At 34.7% G+C, this 27,041-nt stretch overlaps 1 protein-coding gene across 10 annotated transcripts in view; it reads right to left on the reverse strand.

The window, feature by feature from the left end:
* LINGO2 (leucine rich repeat and Ig domain containing 2) overlaps window positions 1-27,041 on the reverse strand; it is a 1,123,953-nt gene that overhangs the window by 628,531 nt on the left and 468,381 nt on the right. For all 10 annotated transcript variants that reach the window (XM_072841607.1, XM_072841608.1, XM_072841598.1 and 7 more), the window contains one exon: window positions 24,970-25,056. The gene's annotated coding sequence lies outside the window, so the exon portion shown is untranslated. The remainder of the gene's footprint in view (window positions 1-24,969; window positions 25,057-27,041) is intronic.

The following is a 27,041-nucleotide window of genomic DNA, read 5'->3' on the forward strand; positions in this document are numbered from 1 at the left end:
TCCCAATGTGATATGTGCAACAGGAAGGATCTGGTAGAAAAATTGATCCATGATATCCAGGAAAGCCCTCTTGTTCAGCATTCAATACTGTGCAAGGGACAAGATATGGGACATAGAAGAGGTATTGAGTCCAGTTCTCCATTGTGAAACAGGAGTAATTTATTACAAAATATTTGGTTTAAACTATCCTTGGGACACCTGGGTGGCTCAGCAGTTGAACATCTGCCTTCTGCCTAGGGCGTGATCCTGGGATCTGGGATTGAGTCCCACATCGAGTTCCCTGCATGGAGCCTGCTGCTCCCTCTGCCTATGTCTCTGCCTTTCTCCGTGTGTCTCTCATGAATAAATATATAAAATCTTTTAAAAAAACTATTCTTATACCTTTTCTTATACCATCAAAGTAACTAGGTCATGAGAAATCAGTTTCCTACGCAGCTTGTTATGAGAAAAGAGCAGTTTGGTCTTGGCAGGGTTTATAAGCATTCTAATCATTGGGAAGAATTCTGATTCATAAATTAGTATTTCTGATTTATGGACCAGGTCTTGAGTTTCAGGAATATGAGTGAATCACCGAATGCACTGAAAACACACATTTTCTGGGACACAGTTGCAGAATGTGGTGACTCAGCTGAGTGAGCCTTGGCCTAGATTATCTTCAGTATTATCTCATTAGAACTTCTGAAATGGCAAAAAGGCAGCGTGGGCATAGGTTTGCTTCTGAGACAGCCTATGCCACTGCTGCCACTGCCATTATTGATGCCTACAACCCAAGAACACAATGTTCATTCAGTCTTTTCATCCCACTCCAAAGTGATAGGTAGAGATCAATTACAGGAATGATCAGTTGCCCTGCCATCTGTCACACTCAAAATATTAGCGGATGTGTCCTAACACCTCTTGCGTCCCATAATAACTGTTGTGGCTGCTCTAGTTAGATAATAGCTTCTTTACATTTACTCCTCAGTGAGTAAAATTATATATTCTTTTATATACCTATAACTACCTTTTTCGGTTTAACTACTATAATGCCAGTTCTAATATTCAGTGAGGTTTTGGTGAGTGACTGACATAATCAGTGTCAATGACTTAGAATTGCTTCCTGTCTCTGGACATGGCTTAATAAGTATGCTTTATAACATATTTTATTTCCTACTAGCTCCCTATTGCAGAAAATGGCATATTTTATTCCTGAAGTTATACTTGGATGTATTTACTATAAAGAATATGGAATGTTATAACATCATTACAAAGAAAATTATACAGAAATACTAAAATTTCATCTTAGACTCTCAGTAGACTGCATTTATGTAAAGGTTACTTTGCCCTTCAGGAATTCAAAAATAACTAGCCTTTCAAGGCTCTGCTTACTTCCCCTAATGTCACAATAAACCAATCCTTCCATGGAATTTGGGACTATGCCATACATTAATTTGATATATTCTCCATTTAACTTTTATTATTAGTTCAGCCTGTGTCACCTTCTATTGACAATAATTCTGTATGAAGTTATTTCTTTCTTTCTTTTTTACAGCTTATATAGCTTGTGGTTAATCAACCACAGCAGAGTATTTAAATAAAATGAGGCCAAGATGTAGAAACAGGTACTCTAAATAGAGGGCTTCACAATAATGGAAATGCAGATGTGAAATTCCTGAGCACAACACAGAGTGAACAGTATCCTGTATTATGTCTAAAGTACAAAATGATATCCAAAAAATTCCAGTAGATGGATGACAGTAATTTATAATTCTCAAACATGAAGATAGGAGGACTGGTTTCTATGAGAAGACAAGGAAACTTTCCATAAATCCAGTCCAGATGATACTTTGTAAACCAAACCAAACCAAACAAAACACAATATATAATTCATTCAGCATATGATTCTATCTCTACCATTGCTCCAGATCTTTTATGAAGCAGGATAGCATTTTTTCATGCTAATTATCTTGACACAAAATTTAAATTAATGAAACTTAAAACCACACCCTCCACGTTGCCCTATTGTCTCATTGCTTTAAGAAATAGCCAATGCACTTTCATAAGGTAGACATTCATTTAAGGGGGATTTAGTAAGCACCTCATGTGGTTCAGAGAATCCTATGAGCCTAATGAAAATCTGAAACATACTATTATTTATGCGTTAAGTCCAATAATAATTACTTTACTAACCCATGAATGAGGCAACTAAGTTCTTCTGACAGGTAGTTTATAATTATTCTCTAAAATGCTATGTTGCTTGATTTTAATTTTCCATAAACCATCGTGTTTTAAAAAATTAAAAGAAATGAATGTTATCTACTCCTTAGATCATTTCTCACCTAGAAAAATACAAATAAGAACAAAAACATAAAGATATGCATTCATCTATGTGTGCATACACTTATTATATATAAAGAATCTACCAAATTCATCTTCTGTTGGCAGTTTCACCATGTCAGTATTCCCAATTGTCATGTCCTAGAATAACATAGAAACTGGGAAATAAAGAGATACTGGTGCTTGTGGCCAGAGGCAACCAGCCTTGGGGCTTTGGCCACTGCAACCTCTCCTGAGACACTCTGAGGATGGAGGCTGTCAAAATCTTGGCGCACCGTGTCCTACTCCACAGCACACAAACACAAACACACTGTGTCATGTGTAGGACAAGCCACATGGTTCTAGCCTTTTACAACTTATATGTTTGATCTTTTCAGTCAAAGCAAAGCACACATTACTCTTTGCAGCATATTTAAGACACAGCAAATGGAATTTTTTTTTGCTAAAAAGCACTCCCACGGCAAACGGGAACCTTTGAGAAGCAGTTAACAGACTCTAAATAGTAAAAGGGCAACAGTAGTATGAGTCCAAGTCATAGTTATAGTAAGGGCTAGAGTGTCTCAACAAGGTTGCTTCCACCTCAAATTATCTCATTATATCTGAACAATTCTGAGATTCTGATGTTACGGAAAAAAACCCGAGGTTATAGATGTTCACTAACTTATTGTAAGTAACTCATCCAATATGTGGCAGAATTTGAAAGTCAGTTGCCCCAACCCATGTGACCATTTACTGTCATATGAGGTCTCATAACAATTACAACAATGTTTTTTCCCAAAAAAAGAAGAAAAAAACCCCCTCCTATATCACATAGCACTATTGAAACCAGTAAAAAGAGATTATTTTTTTAAGATTTATTTATTTATTTATTTACTTACTTACTTATTCATAAGAGACACAGAGAGAGAGGCAGAGACATAGGCAGAGGGAGAAGAAGGCTCCCTGTAGGAGCCCGATGTGGGACTCTATCCTAGGACCCCAGGGTCATGACCTGAGCCAAAGGCAGTCACTCAACCACTGAGCCACCCAGGTGTCCCAGTAAAAAACAATTTAAATCCTCTTTTAATTTTCTCCTATTCTGCCTCAATTCCTGCAGAACAGGAAGTAGTAAAGAAATTGTGAAAGCTGTAAACTAATCACTGGATTGGGAATAGGAGGGAAGAGAAAATTCAGTGTGCGAGGGAGGAAAAACTCAACCAACCAACAAACCAAGATCAGAATGTACTACAAAATGTGAAACAGAAACAGGAAACCTAAACTGGAAGGTCAAAGGAAGAGGGCAGAGGGGCTGAGCATCTCCTGTGTCAGAGTCGAGAGCTTCCTATCTGAGTCTTGTCAGTGGGTAAATGGCATCACGAATAGTAAAGGCTGAGCCCTGAGCCCTGCTGACCGCAGCAGCCATAGTGGAGAGGCTGAAGGCTAAAATGAATTTACTGGGAACATTCCCTCTCGGTAGCCAGTCATACCACAAGTCTGAGAGAGTGACTTGACAGGAAAATTATGAGGAAATAAAAAAAGAAGAGGAAAAGAAAAAAAAAAAGAAAGAAAATTGGAGACCCTCAGAATTGCCCTGGAGTACCAGGATCGCACCTCTCAAACGAAACCTACAGAAATCATTCTAAGCTGACTTGACTGGAGTTCTCTTAAAGACTTTGCAAACCCATGGGCTATTTTCCCTTTTCTAATCCAAAAGAGTAGACTGGGTTGCTTGTTAGCCTGCCACTCAGAGAACTCAGCTACAATGTTTGCTGATTAGTGCCAGATTTAATCCTCCAAATTCACAACTGTAGTGCTGGCTGCATAGCACCAGGGCTTGGCTCTCTTTTCCTTCCATTCTCTAACAATTTAGAGTTCCCCAAGGCAGAATGAAATCCCCCTATCAGATGAGGTCACCTTTGAGATCTGAGATTTAAATAAAGTTTACTCCAACCTGCTAGCCAGACCCCTGCAGAAAGATTAATGCTTTCTCCAGTGATTTTGCAAATTATTTGGGCTTCTGTTGTGACTCTGAGGTCTTCTTTTCTGCTGAAATTTCTATTCATTGACATTTCCACTTCCTTGGTTGTTTTCTTTTCTCTGTTTTTCCTATTCAATGAGCCCCTTCTGTTTGACTTCAAAAAACAAACACACCAACTGGCACATACATATATTTTATAATAGGAGTTACGTTTTCCTTACCCATGGTAGTCACTGTTACTGTATTATTCTCTTAATACTAATCTTTTGGGGAAAGCAAATAACAGCTTTTAAAAAAAAACTTTTTTGGAGGGGGCTTACCAATCTGTTTTGAAGGCTGTAGTAATATGGGATATATTTGGGAATCATAGGTTTGTACAACAGAGGACCACTCTGACTTGTTCTTTAGCAGTTTTCCCATAATGTCTTGATGAGTCACCTGTGGACATAACTTGCTCACTTGTTATAATGCTTTCTGAGCAGGGCAAGGCAAGGAGTTTAATAGGCTTAGAGATTGACTCCATCTGGGCCCATGATTAATAAATGGCAGGACTAGCCTAGACCTGATTGTAAGCTTCCATCTGAGTCCTAGAGACCACGCTGAGAACTTCTGTTGATTTTACCCTGTTCTACCATGATCACCAGCAATAAAATTGAGAACACAAGATGGTAAATATGCTGTGGAAGCCTCCCACCATGTCACCAGAACTCTCTGAGGGCTTAGTCCAATTCATCAGGTTCCACTCACTAGTCACTGATGCAAAATTGTCCTGGTAGACAAGTGAGAACTTGCTTAACCGTATCAATATATGTTTGTAAAACTTATTTTCCAAAAATTAAAGTGCCTTTATCTCATTTTAGTTCTCCACTCTAAAATGTATAATGTGCTCCTCCCCATTTATCTTTAAAGTAAATTCATGTAGTATGAGCTTCCAATCTATATTTCTAGATTTATCCATTTCTACACAGACACGTCCATTCAATTCTCCAGCCTCCTCATCCTCAAACAATTCACCACACCCATAATATATCCAGTCCTTTCTGGTTTATGTTCTATACTTACAGTGTATTCTTTAACTTTTTTATTTATTTGCATGAAAAATCCAGTCTTCCAAGGCTACCGGATCCACACAAAGTCATTTAGCCCTCAGCTTGATTTTTATAATTTCAATTAAAATTTGTATGTATTTTATTATCATAGAACTTCACTACTAAGATAATATATCTTCTCTTATATGATAATAGTTTCTGTATATGTTCTTTTTCTTCACTAATCTATAAGTACAGTAACATGTTTTATCTTTGTATATCTCACCTTTCTCCTCCCACATGTCCTCCTTCCAGAATAGGATAATATTATTTAGGATACAGTTCCTTAATAATAATTTACTGAATTGCATTAAGTCAACATATTCCATAAACTATTATTTGTGACTCTTTTTTCACTTATAAAACAGCAGCCATTGGGTTGGAATTTTCTAAAATTTCAAAAACCCTACCAACAATGAAGCTTGACACTATTTAAGCCCACATTATTTAAGTTGTTCTGTTTTTCTGACAGATTCCACAAGTCTAGTTTAGGGCTCACAGTGCTTCTGGGACTCAAAGGAATGAAGTACCACAGGGATAGGAACAGATTCCTGAATTCTAATGTCTATGGATTATGCTATGTACTTGGTAATGAACTATTATTCTCAAATGAGGAGGAGAGAATGCCTTTAAAACCCTATCTTGTTGCTTTTTACAGAACAGAATTATAAGACACAAAATGTGTCTGGTTCTTCAGAAATGACTTTTTTTTTTAATCTAGTAAAGCATGTTCCTGAAAGTCCAGAATAAAAGGGGAAGAAGTGATTTCTCAGGCAGATTAAAGGCATCCATTTATGAGGGAAAGAAGAAAAGAGACAGAGGAGAAGGAACAGCTGATTCTTTACTTACAAAATCGTTGTGAAACAACAATCATACTGTGATAGAATTAGGGGCAAAACTTCATAGTGAGAACACTGAATTTGAAAATTGGAGCATCAGTGTTAGGATACATATTACCTTTGGGGGGGGAAATGTGCTCATTGAATTGATAATAAGGATACAGTAAAACTCAAGATAAAACTTAGAAGGATTGTTATATTATCTATATTTTATAATGAACTTCAAAATTATTCAGATAATTTTAAGAAGGAGTTTAATTCTTTAATACAAGCATATTTATTAACCATTCCATTGGATGTATATTAACCAGGGCATTGTTACAAACCCCAAATCTCAGTGGCCTACCAAAGTGGAAGTTTATTTTTCACTAATACTATATATCCCATGTGGAAATTCTGTGTAGGATTGCTTTACACATCACTCAGATTAATGGAGGCTCTATTATCTTGAGACTAAACCATCTGGAATAAGTTACCTTTGAAAGAAAGAAAACCCTGGAGGATTATAATTAAATGCTTAGTCTTAGATGTGATTCACTCAATCACTTCTCATATCCTCTTGTCCTAGCAGCCACATGGCCCAACCCCAGAGTAAGGGAATGGAGGGGTGCCTGCGTGGCTCAGTTGGTTAAGAGTCTGACTCTTGGTTTTGGCTCAGGTCATGATCTTAGGGTTGCAGGATTGAGCCCACATTGGGCTCTGTGCTCAGCAGGGAATATGCTTGGGATTCTCTCCTTCTGCTCCTCCCCCCATTAATGTGTGTACTCTCTCTATAAATAAATAAATAAATAAATAAATAAATAAATAAATAAATAAATAAATAACATAATCTTTAAAAAAGTGAAGGGAATAGGAAAAGTATATTTTTTCTCATGTACCTGGAAAGAGAGAGAAGCTGAATAAGTGAGAAGACTAGATATCTCCATCATGGATTTAAAAATTCACCATTCTTTGTCTATAATCCGTGTTTTTATGACTTATTTTCCTTTCGAGTATGTTTGTGCTACCAGGAGGATATATGATAATGAGAATAAAAATCAACACAAGAATATCAACACAACACAAATAAGAGGATAAAATGCAAGAGTGTCTTTACCTCCATACCTTCACAATGTATGTGAGAGCTCTAGTTCACCCAGTATACACTGTCTGGCATTGTTTCTGGTTCATCTGTGTTCTGAATGGTTAGTTACCCCTTCTGATTCATAACAGCACATTATACACTCATTTGCTTGTTTCAGATTTTGAATGTCACCCTTTTCTAAGTATCATAGAGAAGCCTCTAAATATAGAGCTGTTGAGTATTATTTTAATAAAATCAATGTATTGTAAACATCATATAACAAAAATAATGGCATGGAAATCAAAAATGTTATGTCAATGAACATTACCCCTATACTCTGTAACTTTATTAGTTTCATGACAAAACTAAATAGTATAAATAACTATTTTGCTAAATGGGTATGTACATGATAGTTCCTCTTATAACTGCATACTTTATTTGGTAACCAGGAAAGACTTTTTCAAGAGCATGTTCAAAATTTGCATTTACAAAGATTACTTTTAAGCAACTGAGCAAATGAGAAATTATGTCAAATATATTTGCTTAGGACAAGAGAAAAAGTTTGAACTAACCAGATTATCTGTGCAAAAATGCATGGGTCATCCAAATCATTCCCCCAAAGCCCTTTTATGTTCTAAGAAAGCAAGCAAAAGCAGTTCATGTTTAATTAATGTATAGCATATCTAGCATATTCATTTTAGAATTCAACTTTGAAATTGACATTGTAGAGCTCTCATTGCCCCTGGTGAAATAGTTGAGTGTAGGGTATTTATTTTCACTTTACCAGACATTTACAGTATGATATGATGGAAAGTAAACTGGATTGATTGGGTATCAGGAGACCTAAATTTTCCCTCATCTTTATCCCTAAATAGTAAATAAGCTGACTTTTTTTCAAGCTTCAGTTTCTTCAGCTTTTATGTACCCTTCTAACTCTATCCTCTCTTGCCATGGAGATTTCACATTCATATAGAGATGTACAAATAGCTCTACAGGAGGCAATTCTTTTCATGGCAGTAGTGTCCAATAATAGTACCACCTCTGGAGACAGACTGCCTGAATTTGACTCACAGCTTGGCAATTATTTGCTCTCTAATCAGTAAAAGAGGGATAATAATGGCATCCACTTCATAAGATGTTAGGAAGATTAAATGAATTAATACTTGTAAATGAAGTTAGAATGTTCAAATACAGCAAGCACACAATTATCATTAGTTAATGTTATCATTAGGCATTTTCTACTATGTGAATATGCTATCACTTAATAGTGATCCAACTTCACTGAGTTACTATTAGGAGAACATTTGGGATACTCTATAAACTCCATCCATAAAATAAAATAATTGGAGGGCCAGAATGTATGAACAATTAGAGGGGAGTACATCCTGTTTTTAACAAGTGAGTAGTAACCACAATGCCCAATGACAATAGCCAAAGCTTTGAGAGGCAAGAAAGGATTTAATCTTAGTTGTAAAAATGGGTATCAAAATAGGAAACATTTCATTGGTTTCTAGCAGTTGGTGGAAAGGATACCCTGACTGACCTTCATGCAAAAGACAACCTAATATATTAAAACACAAAATCAAACACTTTTTAAAATGTATTAGTGATCTGGCAAGAAGTTTTAAAGAATTTATTCTAAGGGAATAAATAAGGGAAGTGGTTTAAAGTTCAATGAATAGTAGTAGGACAAGATCCTATAGTCTCAAAACATCAAACTGATTACAAAGGAAAAAAATACAGGATTTCAAAGGCATCTTACTAATCACAAATAAATTATAGTAATTATATGATAGAAAAACCAACATTCATTTAACCAAATGATTAAAATTAACTCCACCAGTATGAGAAAGTGGACACCATAGGTTCTCTTGTGTGGTGCAATGAGAATATTACCTTTGAAATATTCCTCCAAAAATGCATAACTGCATGCATAACTGAATCTAACCATGAAGGCATCCAAACCAAGAGGTAATCTATAGAAAAACTGGCTATAACCTTCTTTTTCTAAAAATTATTTTTTAAACATTTTGTTTATTTACTTGAAATAGAATGGGCATGAGGGGATGGGGCAAAGGGAGAAACTTTTATTTATTTATTTATTTATTTATTTATTTATTTATTTATTTATTTACTTACTTACTTATTTGAGAGAGAGTAAGAGAGAACATGAGTTTGGGGGAGACCAGAGGGCAAAGCAGACTTCCCACTGAGCAGAGTGCCTGACACAGGGCTCAAACCCAGGACCTGAGATCATGACCTTAAGCAGAAGGCAGACACTTAACAAACTGAGCCACCCAAGTGTTCCCCGCTATACTCTTCTGAAATGCCAATGCAAGACAAAGACTACGTGTAAAGGACATGAAAAAGACATGTGATCTTATACTCACTATTGCTATAAAGGAAATCACAGGGACAAGGAGAAAAATTTAAATAATATCTGTGGTGCTTTAAAAATATGCCCACAAATCTTTGATGTTCCCCATGCCTAATTCCTCCCTCCCTGAGTAATGGCTATAATTCAGATTCACTTCTAACAAATAGCATATAATAGAAATAGAAAGATGCCACTTGTAAGATTGAAAAGGCATTGTGGCTTCCTATTGTTCCCTCTTAGATTGGCCACACTGAGGAAGTTAGCCACTATAGCATGAAGACATCAAGCAACTCTATGGTTAGGTCCACATAGTGATGGATATAGGTGCATGCATATGTTTTGGAAATAGATCACCAAGCCCAAGTGAGCCTTTAAACGACTGCTGCTTAGCAATAACCACATAGATACTCTGATCCAAACCCATCCAATTAAGTCACTCTTGATGCCTGACCCATAAATGTTTTGGTTTGGTTTATATTCAATTTATTTAATTGTGATATTATATACATAACACAAAAATTATTTAAACCATTCTAAGTGTACCATTCAGTGGTATTAAGTACATTCATATTTTTGTGCTGCCATCACACCATCCACAAAACTATTTTCATTTGCAAAACTAAAACTGTACCCATTAAGCAGTAATTCCCCATTTTCCCCACCCCAAGACCCTGAAAATCACGATTTTATTTTCTCTATGAATTTGACTATTCTTTTATAAGTGGAATCATACATCCTATTGTGTCTGGTTTATTTTACTTAGTAAAATGTCTTTAAAATTCATGCGTGCTGTAATACATGTTAGAATTTCCTTTTATTCTAAGGCTGAGTAATATTCCATTGTATGTACATACTACATTTTATTTATTTGCTCATCCATTGATGGATATTTGGATTGTTTCTGCTTTGGCTATTGTGAATAATGCTGTTATGAACATGGTTGTACAAATGTTTCTTCATCTCCTTGTTTTGAATTATGTTAATAGTATTCTCTGATACACAAAAGATTTTAATTTTTATGTAGTCAATTTATCTATTTTTAATTTGTTAGCTATGCTTTTGGTGTCATATACAAGAAATCATTGCCAAATCTGATGCTGTGAAGCTTTTATGCTTTGTTTAAATATTTTATAGTTTTAGCTCCCATGTTTAGGTCTTTGATCCATATGGATTATTATTATTATTTTTTGCATATGGTATAAGAATCCCACCACACTCTTTTGCATACAGATATTCAGTTTTCCAAAGACACCATAGTTGAAAAGGGTGTCTTTTCCCCACAGAATGGTCACGGCACTCTTGTCAAAAAGCATTAGACCTTATATGTGTGGGTTTATTTCTGGGCTCTCTATTCTAGTCCACTGGTCTATATACCTGCTTTATATCAGTACCACACTGTTTTGATTGTGGTAGCTTTATATAAAAATTTTGAAATCAGGAAGAATGAGACTTTTTTTTCAAGACTATTTTGACTATTCATGCCCCTTGGGATTCCACATTAAATTTAGGGTATATATATATATATATATATATATATATATATATATATATATATATATATCTGCAAAAAACATGTTGATATTTTGATAGGTATTTCACAAAAATTATAAATTTTCTTGGACAGTAATGATGTCTACATAATATAACATAACATGAACATAGAATCCCCATTTATTTGTATATTACTTAATCTCTTTCAGCAATATCTTGTACTTTTTGGTGTACAAGTCCTTTGTCTCCTTGATTACATTTATGACTGAGTATTTTATTCTTTTTGATAATATTTTAAATGCAATTGCTTCTTAATTTCCTTTTTAGATTGTTCATTGCCAGTGTATAGAAATGCAACTGATTTTGAACATTAATTGTATTCTGCAACTTTGCTGAATTTGTTTATTAGCTCTAACAGGTCTGTGTATGTGTGCATAATTGTTAGAATTATTTTTATAGGGGATCCCTGGGTGGCGCGGCGGTTTAGCGCCTGCCTTTGGCCCAGGGCGCGATCCTGGAGACCCGGGATCGAATCCCACGTCGGGCTCCCGGTGCATGGAGCCTGCTTCTCCCTCTGCCTGTGTCTCTGCCTCTCTCTCTCTCACTGTGTGCCTATCATAAATTAAAAAAAAAAAAATTTAAGAATTATTTTTATATAAAATCATGTAATCTGGGGACACCTTGGTAGCTCAGTCAGTTAAGCGTCTGCTTTCAGCTCAGGTCATGATCCCGGGGTCCTGGGGTTATGTCCTGTATCAGGCTCCCTGCTTGATGGGGAGTCTGCTTCTCCCTCTCCCTCTAACCCTCCCCTTGCTCATGTTCTCTTTCACTTTTCTCACTCTCTCTCTCAAATGAATAAATATCTTTTAAAAAAAAATCATGTAATTTGTGAAAAAATATAATTTTACTTTTATTTTTCCAATTTGGATACTTTTTTATTTATTTTTCTCTCCTAATTGCTCTAGCTAGGATATATAGTACAATGTTGAATAAAAGTAACAAAAGTGGTCATCCTTGTCTGGTTCCTGACATTAAAGGGAAAGCTTTCATTTGTTCATCATTGAGTAGGATGTTAACATAGGTTTTTCATTTTGGCCTTTACTATACTAAGGTAGTTTCTTTCTATTTCTAGTATTTGAATGTTTTTATCATGGAAGAGCATTGAATTTTGTCAAATACCTTTTCTGTGTCAATTGAGATGATCATGTACCTTTTTCTTCATTTTGTTACTGTATTACATTAATTTATTTTAGTATATTGAGCCATCCTTACATTCCAGAAATGAATCCTAATTAATCATGGTGTACAATCCTGTAATTGTGCTGTTGAATTCAGTTTGCTGGTATTTTCTTGAAGGTTTCTGCAACAATACCTATTAGAGATATTAGTCTATAGTTTTATTTTTCTGCAGTGTCTTTGAATTTGATATGAAGGTAATTCTGGCTTTATAAAATGAATTTGGAAGTGTTTCTTCCTCTTTAACTTTTTGGAAGAGCTCGAGAAGGATTAGTGTTAATTCCTTCTTAAATGTTCGTTAGAATTCACAGTAAAACCATCTAGGCCTAGACTTTTCTTTGTTGGGGTGTAGGTTTGATTACTGATTCAATATTTTTAGGTCTATTCAGGTTTTTTAAACTTCTCTCTGAAGGGGTCCTTGTGGTTCAGTTGGTTAAGTGTCTACCTTCAGCTTAAGTCGTGATCCCAGAGTTCTGGGATCGAGCCCCAGATTCTTCCTCTCCCTCTGCCTGCCACTCCCCCTGCTTGTGCACTATCTGTCAAATAAATAAATAAAATCTTTTAAAAAATACAGTTCTTTATGTTTTAGTCTTAGTAGGTTGTGTGCTTCTAATTTGTCTATTTCATCAAGTTTGCACAATTTGCTGTCATACAATTTTCTTAGTACTCTCATATAGTCCTCTTCATTTCTGTAAAATTGGTAATAATGTCCCTTCTTTCATTTCAGAATTTAGTTATTTACACCTTGCCTTTTTTCTTAGTCTAGCTAAAAGTTTAATATTCTTATCTTTCAAAAGAACTTATTCTTGGTTTTGTGCATTTCTCTATTTTGCTTGTATTTGCTCTAATCTTTATTATTTCCTTCTTTTTAGCTTGGGTTTCTATATTTTTATCTTGTTTTTTACAGTGTAAAGTTGGTTTACTGATTTGAAATATTTCTTCTTTCTTAATGCCAGTATTAACTATAAAGTTCCTTTTTAGCATAGTTTTCACTGTGTGCAGTAACTTTTGGTCTGCTGTGTTTTAGATTTCATTTGCCTCAGGATATTTTCTAATTTCCTCTATGATTTCATTTTTGACCCATTGGTTGCGTAAGAGCATTTTGCTTAATTTCCACATATTTGTGTGTTTTCCAGGTTTCATTCTGCTATTGATATCTGGCTGCATTCCATTGCAACTGGGAAAGATACTCAGCATGATTTTAATATTTAAAAATTTATTAAGTTGGTTTTTTGACCTAACATATGGTCTATCCTGGAAAATATCCCATGTGAAAATATGTATTTTGCTAGTGTTGGGTAGAGTGTTCTGTACATTTATATTAAATCCAATTGGACTATAGTGTTGTTCCTTGTTGTTTTGTTCCTTGTTGATTGTTCCTAGTGTTGTTTCCTTGCTGATCTTCTATCTCATTTTCTATCCATTATTGAAAGTAGGGTATTCAAGTCTCTTACTACTATTGTAGAGCTATTTCTTACTTCAATTCTATTAATATTTGCTTAATATATTTAAGAGCTCTGATGTTTGCTGCATGTATCTTTATAATTATTATATCTTCTTGGTGAATTGACCTTATATTATTATATATAATGTCCTTCTTTGTCTCTTTTATTAACAATTTTTACTTAAAGTCTATTTTGTCTGATACATCATCTATTTTGTCTACTCTCTTTTGGTTACTATTTACAGGGAATATCTTTGACTTTCACGTATGCATGTCTTCATATTTAAAGTGTGTTCCTCATACACATTACAGTTGGATGAACTTGTTTTATTTTTTTTAAAGACTTATTGATTGATTGATTGATTGATTGATGGTAGACATAGAGAGAGTGACAGAGAGAGGCAGGGACACAGAAGGAGAGAGAAGCAGGCTCCATGCCGGGAGCCGGATGCGGGACTTGATCCCGGGACTCCAGGATCGCGCCCTGGGCCAAAGGCAGGCACTAAACCGCTGAGCTACCCAGGGATCCTCTATTTTGTTTTGTTTGTATCTAATTTGCCAGTATATATCATTTGATTGAGGACTTTCACAGATTTTCTGTTTCCAGCCACTACATTTTGGAGTAATCACAGCAATGGATAAAAACCAATATTCCTGAATATTAATTACTAATATAAAATTTATATTAATATCTTGGTTTTTATAATTATATTGCGGTTATGAAGATTATGTTCTTGTTTTTAGGAAAAAAAAATAAAGAAACATTTCATGATTCAGAGGTATTGTGACTCAGGTTAACCTTAAATGTTTAAGAGAGAGGATATGACAAAGGAAATGTGGTAAAATTTTAACATCTGGAAAATCTGGATGAAGGTACATAAAAATCTTTATTACTTTTCTTTGGACCTTGCTGCATATTTAAAATTATGTCACAACTTAAACCAATTAAAGAAAATTGAATTCAGTGACCAAAAATTAAGAACACACTGGAATCCAAAATATGAATAGAGCATGAAAACTAACTTTTACCTCCTTGATTCCAGAAGGAAAGAGACAAATGAGTAAAGGTAGTATGTAAATAACATCTGAGAAGTTTTCCATAATTGATGGAATACATTAATATAAATATTAAATAACCTAAGATCAAAATAAAATAAGATAAAATAAATATGAAAAATTTGATATCTGGACATAACACAGTAAAAGTTAAAGGCAGCAGAGACAAAATAAAAATGTTACATGCTGTGAAGAAGAAAGATCGATCATCTTCACAGAAAGCAATTAGGTGAACAACTGACTTCTGAACAGCGAAAATGTACATACCAGAAGACTAGTATAATAATAGAATATGCTAGAGCAAAATAACTATCAACCCAGAAGCATATATTTCACAAGATGTCCTTCAGTGGTGAGGAACAAATAAAGACATTTATGGACAAAAACTAAGCATGTGCTACCAAAAAATGATGTATCTTAGATGTAGTTCTTCAGGCAGAAGAAAATTATCTCAAGTGGAAGATCTCAGATACAAGAAGGAATGGTAAGCAAACACAGTGAGCAATATTCTTATTTACCTATATGAAGCAAAAATAAAATTGTCATTTGGGTTAAATATTGCAATAGAAGTAAAATCCATGAAAATTGCTAAAATTAAAGGGAGCTGATTGTAGTTGTTATTCCAAGCTCTTATATTGTTTAGAGTAAAGATTGAACTTCACACTTTAGTGAGTTTTCCTGAACATAATTACATTTCTAAGATAATCATTAAAGACTAGAAAAGAGAATATAAGTATTAAACTAAACTAAAGAGAAATGAGAATAACTAATCAATTCAAAATAATTAGGAAATAGATCAAGAAACACAAGAATGAGTAGACAAACAACAAATTTAAAATAATGTTGAAGATTTAAAGAAAACATTAGCACCGTAATCAAGATCAATAGACTAGATACTTCAACTAAAATACAAAAATTGAAATGGTAGCTAACTCTGGTAATAGGCAGTATGATTCCATTTATGTGAAATTAAAAAAAAAAAAGATATGGATCCCGAAGCAAATATACAATGGTAGAAATATGTCTCAAAACTATAGTGAAAAGCAAAAGAATGATAGAATTCAGAAGACAGTTTATCTCTGAGGGGACAGGAAAGAGATGGGATTGAAGAATATATGGGTTACTTCATGATATGTTAATGGTTTTCCTATACTTAATGATGTGCAAAATGTTATGCATTTGCAGCCTAATTTACAACTCATACATATTTTAATATTTTTCTATATCTCTATTCAATAAAACCAATTAAAAAAGAAACATCTGAAATAAAATGTTTTGAATGGATGTGGAATGTATTGTACTGCTGTCGTGATACAAGGTTGTACTGTCAAATTTGAGAACTGTTTTTGATTGGTGGACCAGCCTGATAAGGTAACAGTGCAAAAACTAAACCTAGGTCAGGTCTATATAACATTAAACTCTGCCAGGTAGTTAAAAGCGATAGATTGCACAATTGCCCTAATTACTCTCTTTCATATATCCACTCTCTTTGTAGTGTTACTTCACAGTTACTCTCATCCAGAGGTAGAATTCATTTGTCTACTCTTTATTTCTAGGCGGCCTTGTGACTTGCTTTGGTCAACAGAATGTGATAAAAGCAACACGGGGCCAGTTCTAAACATTGGCCTTAAAGCTTCGATTCCATGTCAGTCTTGAAACTGACATCTGTTATGTGAATTTGTTCAAGGTAATCAACTGTGTGATAGAGACATATGGCTCAGTCACTCTTGGTGCCTCAGTCACAAAATTGCAACATAAGTGAACGAGGTCATTCTAGACTAGTCACTCCTGACCTATCCACAGCTGACCTCATATATGTGAGCAAGTTCAGCTGAAGTCAGTCAAACCTAGGATCATCAAAACCGCCCACTGACCCGCAGACCTGTGAGAAACAATCAAATGATTGTTGTGTTAAGGAAGTTTTGGAGGACTTTATTACTCAGCAAAAAACTCAGTCATGCAATCATTAAAGTACATATTAATCATAAATAAACCTGATTCTAAAATTCTACAAACACAATATCTTTCCTTCCTATATTTCTTTTTCTCTGAAAGTACTCATAAAACATGTTCACATAATTTTGTAAGTCCATGAAATACTTAGTAGCCTTGAGTATTCCTATTGTGCATAAAGTGTCCTTATTTTGGAATGTTTGAGACAAGAAGGTCTTCAGAGAATATACGATCTGAGAAGATAGATTTTCAATTTGCTTTTTTTAAAAAAGTAAATGGGATAATGTTTCTTAAGGATAAAATAGAAAAACGCAAGAGGAAAAAACACAGGTATGAAACTGAAATACATTGATCTCCCTTCTCTTAATTTATGCCACTGTGAAAACCCTGTTGTCCTGAGGAGCCACAGTATTCACAAGAACAAGAGAACAGTGGTGGAAGAAGGTATCTTTAACAAAGTCATCAAGGCACTCATGAGGATGGCTTATTTTCCATGAACAAGCTGCATAACTTAGTACTCTGCTCTAACACCACACACAGCATAATGGAAACGGCACTTTCATAATACTGATGCTCCCACAGGGAGCTCAACAGTGAACCAGGAAAAGATCACAAGCTCTGACAGCTGATTGGTGAATTAATTAGGTGCTGCACTTTTTAAATGCTACTGTAAATCACATGTGCAGCACGAATTCAGAGTCATAAAAAGATTCCAAGGATGCTAGGTACTGTCACTTAACAGTAGGGCAAAATGTAATCAGAGTCCAGAGGGAGACCCAATGCAAACAGATTTACCAGAGACCAGCTGAGATTAATCTTACTTATCTCCCTCTCATATGGGAAAATTTAGATGGGGTGGCAAAATTATTTAGGCTCCAAGCAAAAGAAATTGATGCCTTTTTTATCACTTGCTCTTAAATTTTCTTAATACAGACTTAACTTCATATTTATAAACTGTTTATCCATTTCTGAAATTATTCTTCCTCATATAACCTATCAAGTGACAGGAGATTTTGAAGAGAGATCTCAGAGAGGACCATTTTTCATTCTGCAACGACTGGGTCTTGTTACTGCTGCTTTTAGGCTCTCAACAATTCTTCTGTTGCAGGTCTTAGTTGCTAAGTGTATCTTGTTACATAACACATTGTATTTATCAGTTGTGTGTGATCTTGGGCATGTTATTAATCCTCTCAGTTTTAGTTTCTTCATCTGCAGAAAGGGAATAATAAAATTCATTTCATAGGGCTATCATGGAAATTAAATAAATACTGTAAAGTGCTTAAAACAGTGCCTGGTTCACGCACGACAGAGTGCTATAAAAGTTGTTGCATAAATGTTGATACAAAAATGATGTTATCATATTTCCACTGAGATCCACCACCATTGAAACTTTTGATTACTCAGCAGACAAAAATTTTGATTTCTAACAGTTTTTATGAAAATGGATCTTTCTCCAAAAAAAAATGCAGTCTTCAATAGTTGAAGTACAAAAATACCAATAGAGCTTTACATATATAGGATAGAAGTGTGAGGGTTCTCAGAATTTTCTGGGAATATGAGGAGATAAACATAGGACAGGAATTATATCTGTCAGATTGAAAAAAAAAAAAGGGGGACTAAAATTCATTTCAAGCCTCTTTTCTGGTGAGAAACAAGTCATGCTGCAAGCATGTTGATCCGCAGTTGCATTTTCATTAGATATCCCTCGTGCCTTGTGGGAATGGTATGCACCAAATGCAGAGTTGATTCAATGTACATATTAATAATATTTTAACCTCTTTTAGTGAAAACACTGATCACTAAAAATACATATGGGCATAGAAAGAACATATAAAACATTTGAAAAGATTATTCTTAATTTTAGTTCCTTTCCCTTCCCCTGCCTGCTATGCACTGAAGATAACTGTTGAGGCCTAAAATGATCAACTACCATGCACACAAAATGCATGAGGACCAGGATAGGGTTGAGAGAAACACAAAAAGTGGACCAATATCTCCAGGATAATCAACCTGAGACTATATCTTAACTGGTAAGCGTAAAGATGCCTGAGGTATTATCCTTTATTCAGAGTGATTAGACTGTGATATTATTAGATGTAAAAAGGCAATCAATAGGTAATAAGAGATACTTGGCAAATAGGAATAAGAAATTAAATATTTATATTGAGAGAGTGTATTATTGTCCTGTTTTATTCTGAAAAGGACTTGGGATAGCCAACTCAGTTGTTGTGGTGTGAGATCAAAATAAATGAGGAAAAAATTTAAAACCAAACAGATAAAATAATGCCAAGGATAAGGTTAGTACCTACTTGAAATCAAGTAGTTTATGTCTGGGGGACTCCAGATTTGTTGGACTCCTTTATCAAAAACAGTACTGCTCTTTGTGTCACTCCTAAAGGAGCTACCTGCAAGAAACAATAATAAAGGAGGGCAAAGTTCCTCTTTCTTATTAATAGTCTTCAGGACCTAACTGTCAAATGGAGAACTATGATCACCTGGGCTGGAACCAGGACTTGGATTAGAAGCCTGAGAGACCTCTGCTACCTGACTCCAAATTTACGCCTAAATCATACGTTTTAACATTGATCAGACTGGATGTTTTCAAGGAAAATAATAGGTCAACGAAGGAGCTACCTAGTGAGTGAGCCCTTGGCCAGCTTACCATTGGAAAGAACATAAAAAGGAGAAGAGTATGTTAGTAAGAAAGATGGCTGAGCTCCTCCATGTAGAAGGGCTTTAAAGCACCTTTCAGTTTGAAAGGAAGACAAGACAGACTGGTTCTTATGTGCATAAATATTAATTGGATGGCTACCCCACAATGTCCTGGAATCTCTCCAATCAGATGATTATCTCCTCTTCCTGGGAATTAAAGCTTCCTCCTCTCTGAAAGCTCTTCCTGCAGATATTGCACAGGTGGCTCCTTCTTATCACTCAGGTCCCTACTTAAAAATGTCACCTCCATTGTTAAAACCTTTTCTGACAACACAATTCCAAGTAGTTCCACAAGCTCTCAAGTTGTTTTAGCACTTATTATTGAATGTTTTCTTTTAAATATTTTTCTTGTTAATGGACTCTATACAGCATCCATTTAGAACATAAGTTAAATGACAAAAAGGTTCTTGACTGTATTGTTTACTCACATACATGTGAGTAATAAATGAACATAATAGATGCTCCATAAATGTTTACTGAATGGAAACATGCATGCATATGTATTTTGATAGGTCAAGAAAAGTGGTGGAAAAAGAACTACTTCTTGGGAATCTCTATTTTAGTACTGATTAAGCTAACATTTACTAAGAATGAGTATTATTATATTGTTTTCTCTTTTCAGTCTTCACAACACCACCATAATATAAACACTGAAAAGAAAAATGAGGTCATATCCCAACCAAATCTACCCTAGAGCTAAATAAGAGATGAGATCCATCCCTAGACTGATCCCATAGCAGCTATACCTCACTACCATATATGCTATTGGATTCTGTTCACTTGCCAGATATCTGCAACAGATTTGGTTTTGAGCTTCCTGGTACCCTACACACACCTGCAAATAAATCCATTACATAGTCTACTGGAATCATAGTTAAAAATAACTTTCCAAGAGAAGCCATGTATTTGGAGTGCTTAGACTGGAAGTATGTTACATGATCTTCTTAATGGAGAAACTTCATAAAGGATGAAGAAAACCACATCATGAATGACATTACTACCATAAAGGCAAGCATGAATTTCTAGCATCCATAACACAAATCAACGTAATTCAATTGCATTGATACAAGCTGTGGTTCATTGAAAGCACTTCCACGGAGTAAATACAAAGATTTTAATAGTCTTGCTTAATCCATTGATAAAATTTAATCTATACTGGTGAATGAAAAGCATTCGTGTCATTTGGACAATCTTCCCTTATTATTATTTCTTACCACTCTTTTGCTGATTGATATTGGCTGACAGAAATTATGACGCATATATTGATTGTATGGTGAGTTACAGACCACAAACATTTGGTATTACTAATTAAGGACATATCCATGGGTTTTATTTTTTTTAAGATTTTATTTATTTATTCATGAGACACACACACACACACAGAGAGAGAGAGAGAGAGAGAGAGGCAGAGACACAGGCAGAGGGAGAAGCAGGCCCCATGCGGGGAGCCTGACATGGGACTCAATCCGGGGTCTCCAGGATCATGCCCTGGGCTGAAGGCGGCGCTAAACTGCTGAGCCACCTGGGCTGCCCTATCCATGGGTTTTAAAACATGCATAATTTGGGCATTTTCTCAGGAGTTGAGACACCTAACCAGAACACTTACCTGAACTGGCTAACATTACACCTATACAGACAAGTACAAAAGGGAATATCTATAGCCAATGTCTAGACTTCCTCAGAAAAACAACAACAACAACAAAAACAAAACAAAAACAATTCTGGTTTTATATAATATATGAATAGAAGTCTAACCATCTTATCCTAGTCATATTCCAAAATCATTAAACAATAACAGTTAAATATAACAATATTTAACTTTATGTTATAAAATGTGCTCTGAGATAACTACATAATTGTTGGGCTCTAATTCAAGGTCAGTGAATTGGAAAAGCATGTAGTTTGTAATGGCTGATTTTAAGCCATTCATTCTTACCATTATCATTACATAAGCATCCAAGACAATATTGAGCAGTAGTTTCACATCTTCTTTTTACGGACTAGTGAACTAAGCCCCAGAGACCTCACGTAAATTACCAAAGTAACAAAGGCAGTGAGTGAGAACCTAGGAACCACTGCCCTGTGCCTGAGATTGCAACCACTAAAACATTCTCCCACACTATTCACAATTTCTGCCCAATAGATGAAATTCAGAGATTTTTGGACTAGCAAGAATCTTGAGGTCATTTGCTTAGCTTCCTTACTTTATACATGGACTAAAACAGGGTAAACTGTTGACTTCAAGTTCATGTTCTACTTAGCGACAGAATTAAAATAGAACCATTCCAGTATTTTTCTAAATAAAATTTCTTTATATAAAAATTCATCTTAAATCAAGAAAAATAGGGCATAAAGTAGTATCACTTAGTATTAAATACTGATGATGTCTGTAAAGAATATTTTACTATGTAAAAGACCATCAAAGAATGAATAGTGAGAGAAATGCAAACTCATCTTTTCAAACACTTATTAATACATGAATCCCCAGTGAGAAGCAGCTAGTCAGTCAACTGCCTTCAGGTGACATCTCTAGAAGCAGGACTCTTAACACTGTTTACAGCAGCCCATTCTGTTTCAAGAAAAATTCTATTTTTTACAGTTTTTCTTTGTTTGTTTTTTGTGTTTACTTAAACTAATCCCATATAATATTATCTTAAAAATCCTTCCCATGTTGTACACCGTAGACCCATATTTCTCAGGACCTCCCTCAGAGTCACAGCTATAAATACTAACTAGGCTCCCTTCTTTCTGACATTAATTCAGATATTTACAGAAAATTATCATCTCTAACACTTGTTAGTCTTTTCTCCTCAAAACAAGGCACACATAATTCTTTCAAACTTTCAAACTCCCTCATTATCATGCTCACTCTGGGCAGTTATCTTCAGGCTCATCAATATCCTCCTTCAACTTGTATACTCAGATCACAGTGTTTTGGGGGTGTTTTACTCAGAGCACTGACCGAGTTTATAGTACCCTCTCTGTTCAATATGCCCATTTTAATGTGATCCACTTTCTAATTACACCCTGTCATCACACTGATGACACTTAACCTTCTAAACTTGAGTCTATGTTTGGTTTTTTTTTGAAAAACGAAAATGTCTCCATTATCTTCTCAATTTACTTTGCTCCTAACTAATACCGATTTTAAAAATATATTCTGATGGCTTTAGAATGAAGAAAATAAATTTTAAAACCTCACCAAAGATTTTGAGGAAATAAAGAATAGCAATAAAAAATAGGTTAAATAGTTCACTACCTGTGGAAGTGGGGGGGGGGCAATGTTAAAATCTCTCTTTGTCCCTTTAGATGAAGACTTTACTGCGTGTAAAGGAGAAGGAGCCAGTCTTGGGGGCCAGGGGTAGTGGTGCTGAAAATGGACGTAAAAATGAGCTTAACTGTTAGAACAAGAACTTAGAGGAAACAGGATCTGTCCTTTCATTCTGCTTTTGTTATATACTTTAAATTTTTGTTAAAATAAAAGTTTCCATATGGCTTTGATGTTTCTTAAAAACCCCATCAAAATAAAATATTAAGTTTTAAAATAGGGGATCCCTGGGTGGTTCAGCGGTTTAGTGCCTGCCTTTGGCCCAGGGCATGATCCTGGAGTCCTGGGATCGAGTCCTGCATCAGGCTCCCTGCATGGAGGAGCCTGCTTCTCCCTCTGTCTGTGTCTTTGCCTCTCTCTCTCTCTCATGAATAAATAAATAAAATCTTTTAAAAAAAAAGTTTTAAAATAACCTTCATAGTATGTGCTTCATTTTTTGCCAATAAAAATAAAATCACTCTGTCTACTATATAGACATCTGAAGAGAGCCAGTGTTCTTTGGGATCACACTCAGGGATAGATTGTAGAACTTCACTTAAATTCAAGTAGAAAATATGGGATAATTTATCAGGATTACTTAAACTGGCTAAAATAACTATGAAAGTATACTAAGAAATATTCAAAGAAGCAATTATATTCATAGTGTCCTCAAATCACATTAAATTTATATTTTAAGTACCATTAGATGTTCGTTTTGATTAGAAGAGCCCTGTGAATGATAGACACTTTTGTGCTGAGCAAACGAGCAGTTTCCTCTAATTCTCTTTACATGACTGTCCGTTCTTTCTCTATTACTTCATCTAAGTCAACATAATGGAGATCGCCCATTATAAAATGTGAGCCATATGCATCACCACCATGCAGTTCATTATTTAAGTTGGATCAATAATGTCTTTATTAAAAAAAATCTCACTAATTCAGTATACCTTCTGCCTGTTTAATTTTTCTATTGCTCCTTGAAATATACTTCATTTTTTCATTTTCATTTCCTGTATTTCTGTGCATAGAAAGTATCAGTTTCCTTTGGGCCCCAAAACATCATCCCAGATGTGTGTGTATGTTTGTGTCCACCATGAACACCTGGGTAGACTTCACAAATAAGGCATTCTTTCCTTGTCGTTATTGTTTGTCTGGTAGACTTGTGAAGGAGTGCCAAAAGCAGGCCTCTTTCTTTTCTAGGACACTCATTTTTCAGAAGAAAATGTTCTTTGCTTCACTTTTGGTCTTCATGAGGGCATAAGCAAGCAGCCCCACATGTCTCCCTGTATTGGCGTTAAATGAGGGCTTTCTTAACAGTTACTAGCCAAGACTTATCTTTCTGGGCACCCCTCAATTCCTAATTTCTCGCTCTGTAGTGTTAGGTGGTGAACAAAAGTAGTGATTGCTAATGTCTCAGTCTGCTTTCAGACAACTAAAACAAAATAAAAAAAATAATAAAAAATAAAAACTTTTTTGTGAATCAGTGACCACCAGCTGAGAAAGGGGAGGTAGAAAAACCAATAAGACTTTGCAAGGAAAAGAAAGTTATCTATACCACACAAAGAAAGGCCCCTAAAAGGCTTTGAGGTAGTTTCTATTCTTTCAGGCATATATATACTTTAAATACACTATGAGTAAATGTTGTATTTGCCAGAACTAAAGAAAAAAAAAAAAGCCCAGAGGTAAATCATTTTCCACCTATTTAATAGTGATATACTTCCAATATCGTTACCCATGTCATAAGTACTAAAAAGGAAAATATGTTTAGCCATTTTGCTCCATGTGTAACATTTGAACTAGAACATTGAACCATGCTACCATAGTGTTTAAAAGAACAAAAATCACTTTAAACAAATAAAAACAGTGTACAGAGTACTGGAAACATATCATATGTAACATATGTAATAGTTTTACAGAGAAAACTGGATAAGCCTAACAGTGGATTGTTAATATGCCGTAACTTCCTCAAGTCACTTTGGAGCTAATAAACCAGGGAAACTACTTAATTAAATGCATGATCAAATAAAATAAAATTAATTTCCTTATTGTTATAAAGAAAATAAGTCTGAAGACACAAAATGGTATTTCATTTCATACTGAAAATATAACTAAAATAAATTTAGTATTTACCTCATATGATTAAAAATCCATGAGACACTAGAAGCACAAGCAGCACTTGCTATGGCGATACAGCATTCCCGTGGTACTCTTCAATTTCTATAAATATAAGGAAAGTGAAAGAGTGTGTTTAGAGCAATATATGTCTTTGTAAAATGTTGCTGATTAGCTCTGTAATGTTGATAATTACTCCACAGTGCCTTTTAAAAGTACTTCCTTACATATTGCTGTTATAGTTTTAAATGCACAATATAGTAATGAAAATTATGTCACCTGGAGCATCCAAGACACAAAAATAGACTCCAGGTCATAACATACAAAAAAAAAAAAAAAAAACCCCACTCAACTGCATGCTATTTTGCTATTTTACTGAGAAAAGCTGTTGTACTAAAAAAACTAAAATATTTGTAATTTAAATGTTTTCTTATTATATACACATTTCCAACATAAATACTTTTCTAGTTATAACACTGAGTTATAAGTAGTAGTGGGTGTCAGTTCCATTGTTTAGTTTCTACCACTGACTTCTTCACTATATTTCAGCAACTATTCTTATTTCATGTCTCATAATTTTCCTGGAAAAGATTCATAGAATGTGAGAAATACCTGTCATTCATTTGGTAAGTTGATAAGCAATATATAGATATTTAAGTGAATTCTGCTTCTAGATAATATACACTACATACAGTAAAATAATTATAACTCAAACTTTCACAACCTACTTCAATTATTTGTAGATAAAACGTTTTAATTATATTTTTCTTCCATCTACTTGCTAAAATAGAAATAAAATGAAGAGCAAAATATATAGGTACCTTGCTGCTTTCCAGTGTTACTTCTCCATGTTTGCCATACATAACACATACTATTTAGGTACAATAGGAACCGTATTACATTCCTCTCCTACATCTCCCTCACAATAAGTCTCATACATGTACTGTTAAATTCAGGTACAAATTTCAATAAATCCACACCATGGAAATATGCCCTCTACCCTCCAAATTCTCTGAGAATCTCTAATTCAGTAGGTTATAAATAATATCAGGGTAGGAACAAAGATGGTGGGGAAATTGTGCTCCTAACTGAGAAGTATAATTTTGTCAAGGTACCTGTAGCAGGTTAGAACAGGAAAAAAAGAAAAAAGAGTATCTTCTTAATCCATTGCAAGGGTGATGAAAAGAAACTAAATTCATACAATTATTCATAAAAATTACATTACCAATTCAATTTTCCTATTGACTACTATTAGAAACTAAATATGCATATGTAATATCTGTGAGTATAAATACATATTTATGTAAATAAATATAAATAGACAGCATAGATGGACAGATAGATTAACAGATAAAAAGGACAGATTGATAAACCGGATCCCTCACTATGTGCTTTTTTGTCTCTTTTGTCAGTTTTGGGCTATTAGAACTCACTTTGAAGCAAAGATGTTTGTCTTGGCCAAATAAATTCTGTATAATGAATAACATGTCCCGTTAAATTCTAGAAAGATATTGGAAGCTACATTTACATTAGGGAGAAACAAAGTGTGAAGGAAAATGTGGACCACATTTGGCAGGAAAGAAAGTATTCTCAAGTTCAGAATAATGGGATACTAGCCAGAAAAATAATGAAATGCCAGGAATTGCTGCACAACATTTTATGAATTTCTAGACATCTTGCAGAACTATCCTACTTTCAGAGAACATATCAACTAATCCAAAACCTTATCATCTTCTAACTGCATTCACAACTATTTGCCTTGTTTTCATTTTGTTATTTATAATTCTACAGTGAACAACCCAAAACTTTTATTGAAAGCTCATTATGACAAATGCTGTTTTAGGTGCTTTCATATGCCCATCTCATTTAATCAATAGGACATAGTGTCACACTTTGCAGAGAGTAGCCATTATCTTATACACCATATGTCTTGGCATAAAAATCCTAAGTTGGAAGTTGCCTGTTCCGTAAAATAAGGTGCTCTTTCCAACTACTTATAATTTTTTAAGATTTATTTATTTTAGAGGAGAAAGAGAGAGAGAGAGAAAGAGCAGGAGTAAGGGGAGGGGCAGAAGGAGAACTAGAGGGAG

Source organism: Canis lupus, chromosome 10 (assembly GCF_048164855.1).
Source record: "Canis lupus baileyi chromosome 10, mCanLup2.hap1, whole genome shotgun sequence".
In the NCBI taxonomy this organism is placed as follows: domain Eukaryota; kingdom Metazoa; phylum Chordata; class Mammalia; order Carnivora; family Canidae; genus Canis; species Canis lupus.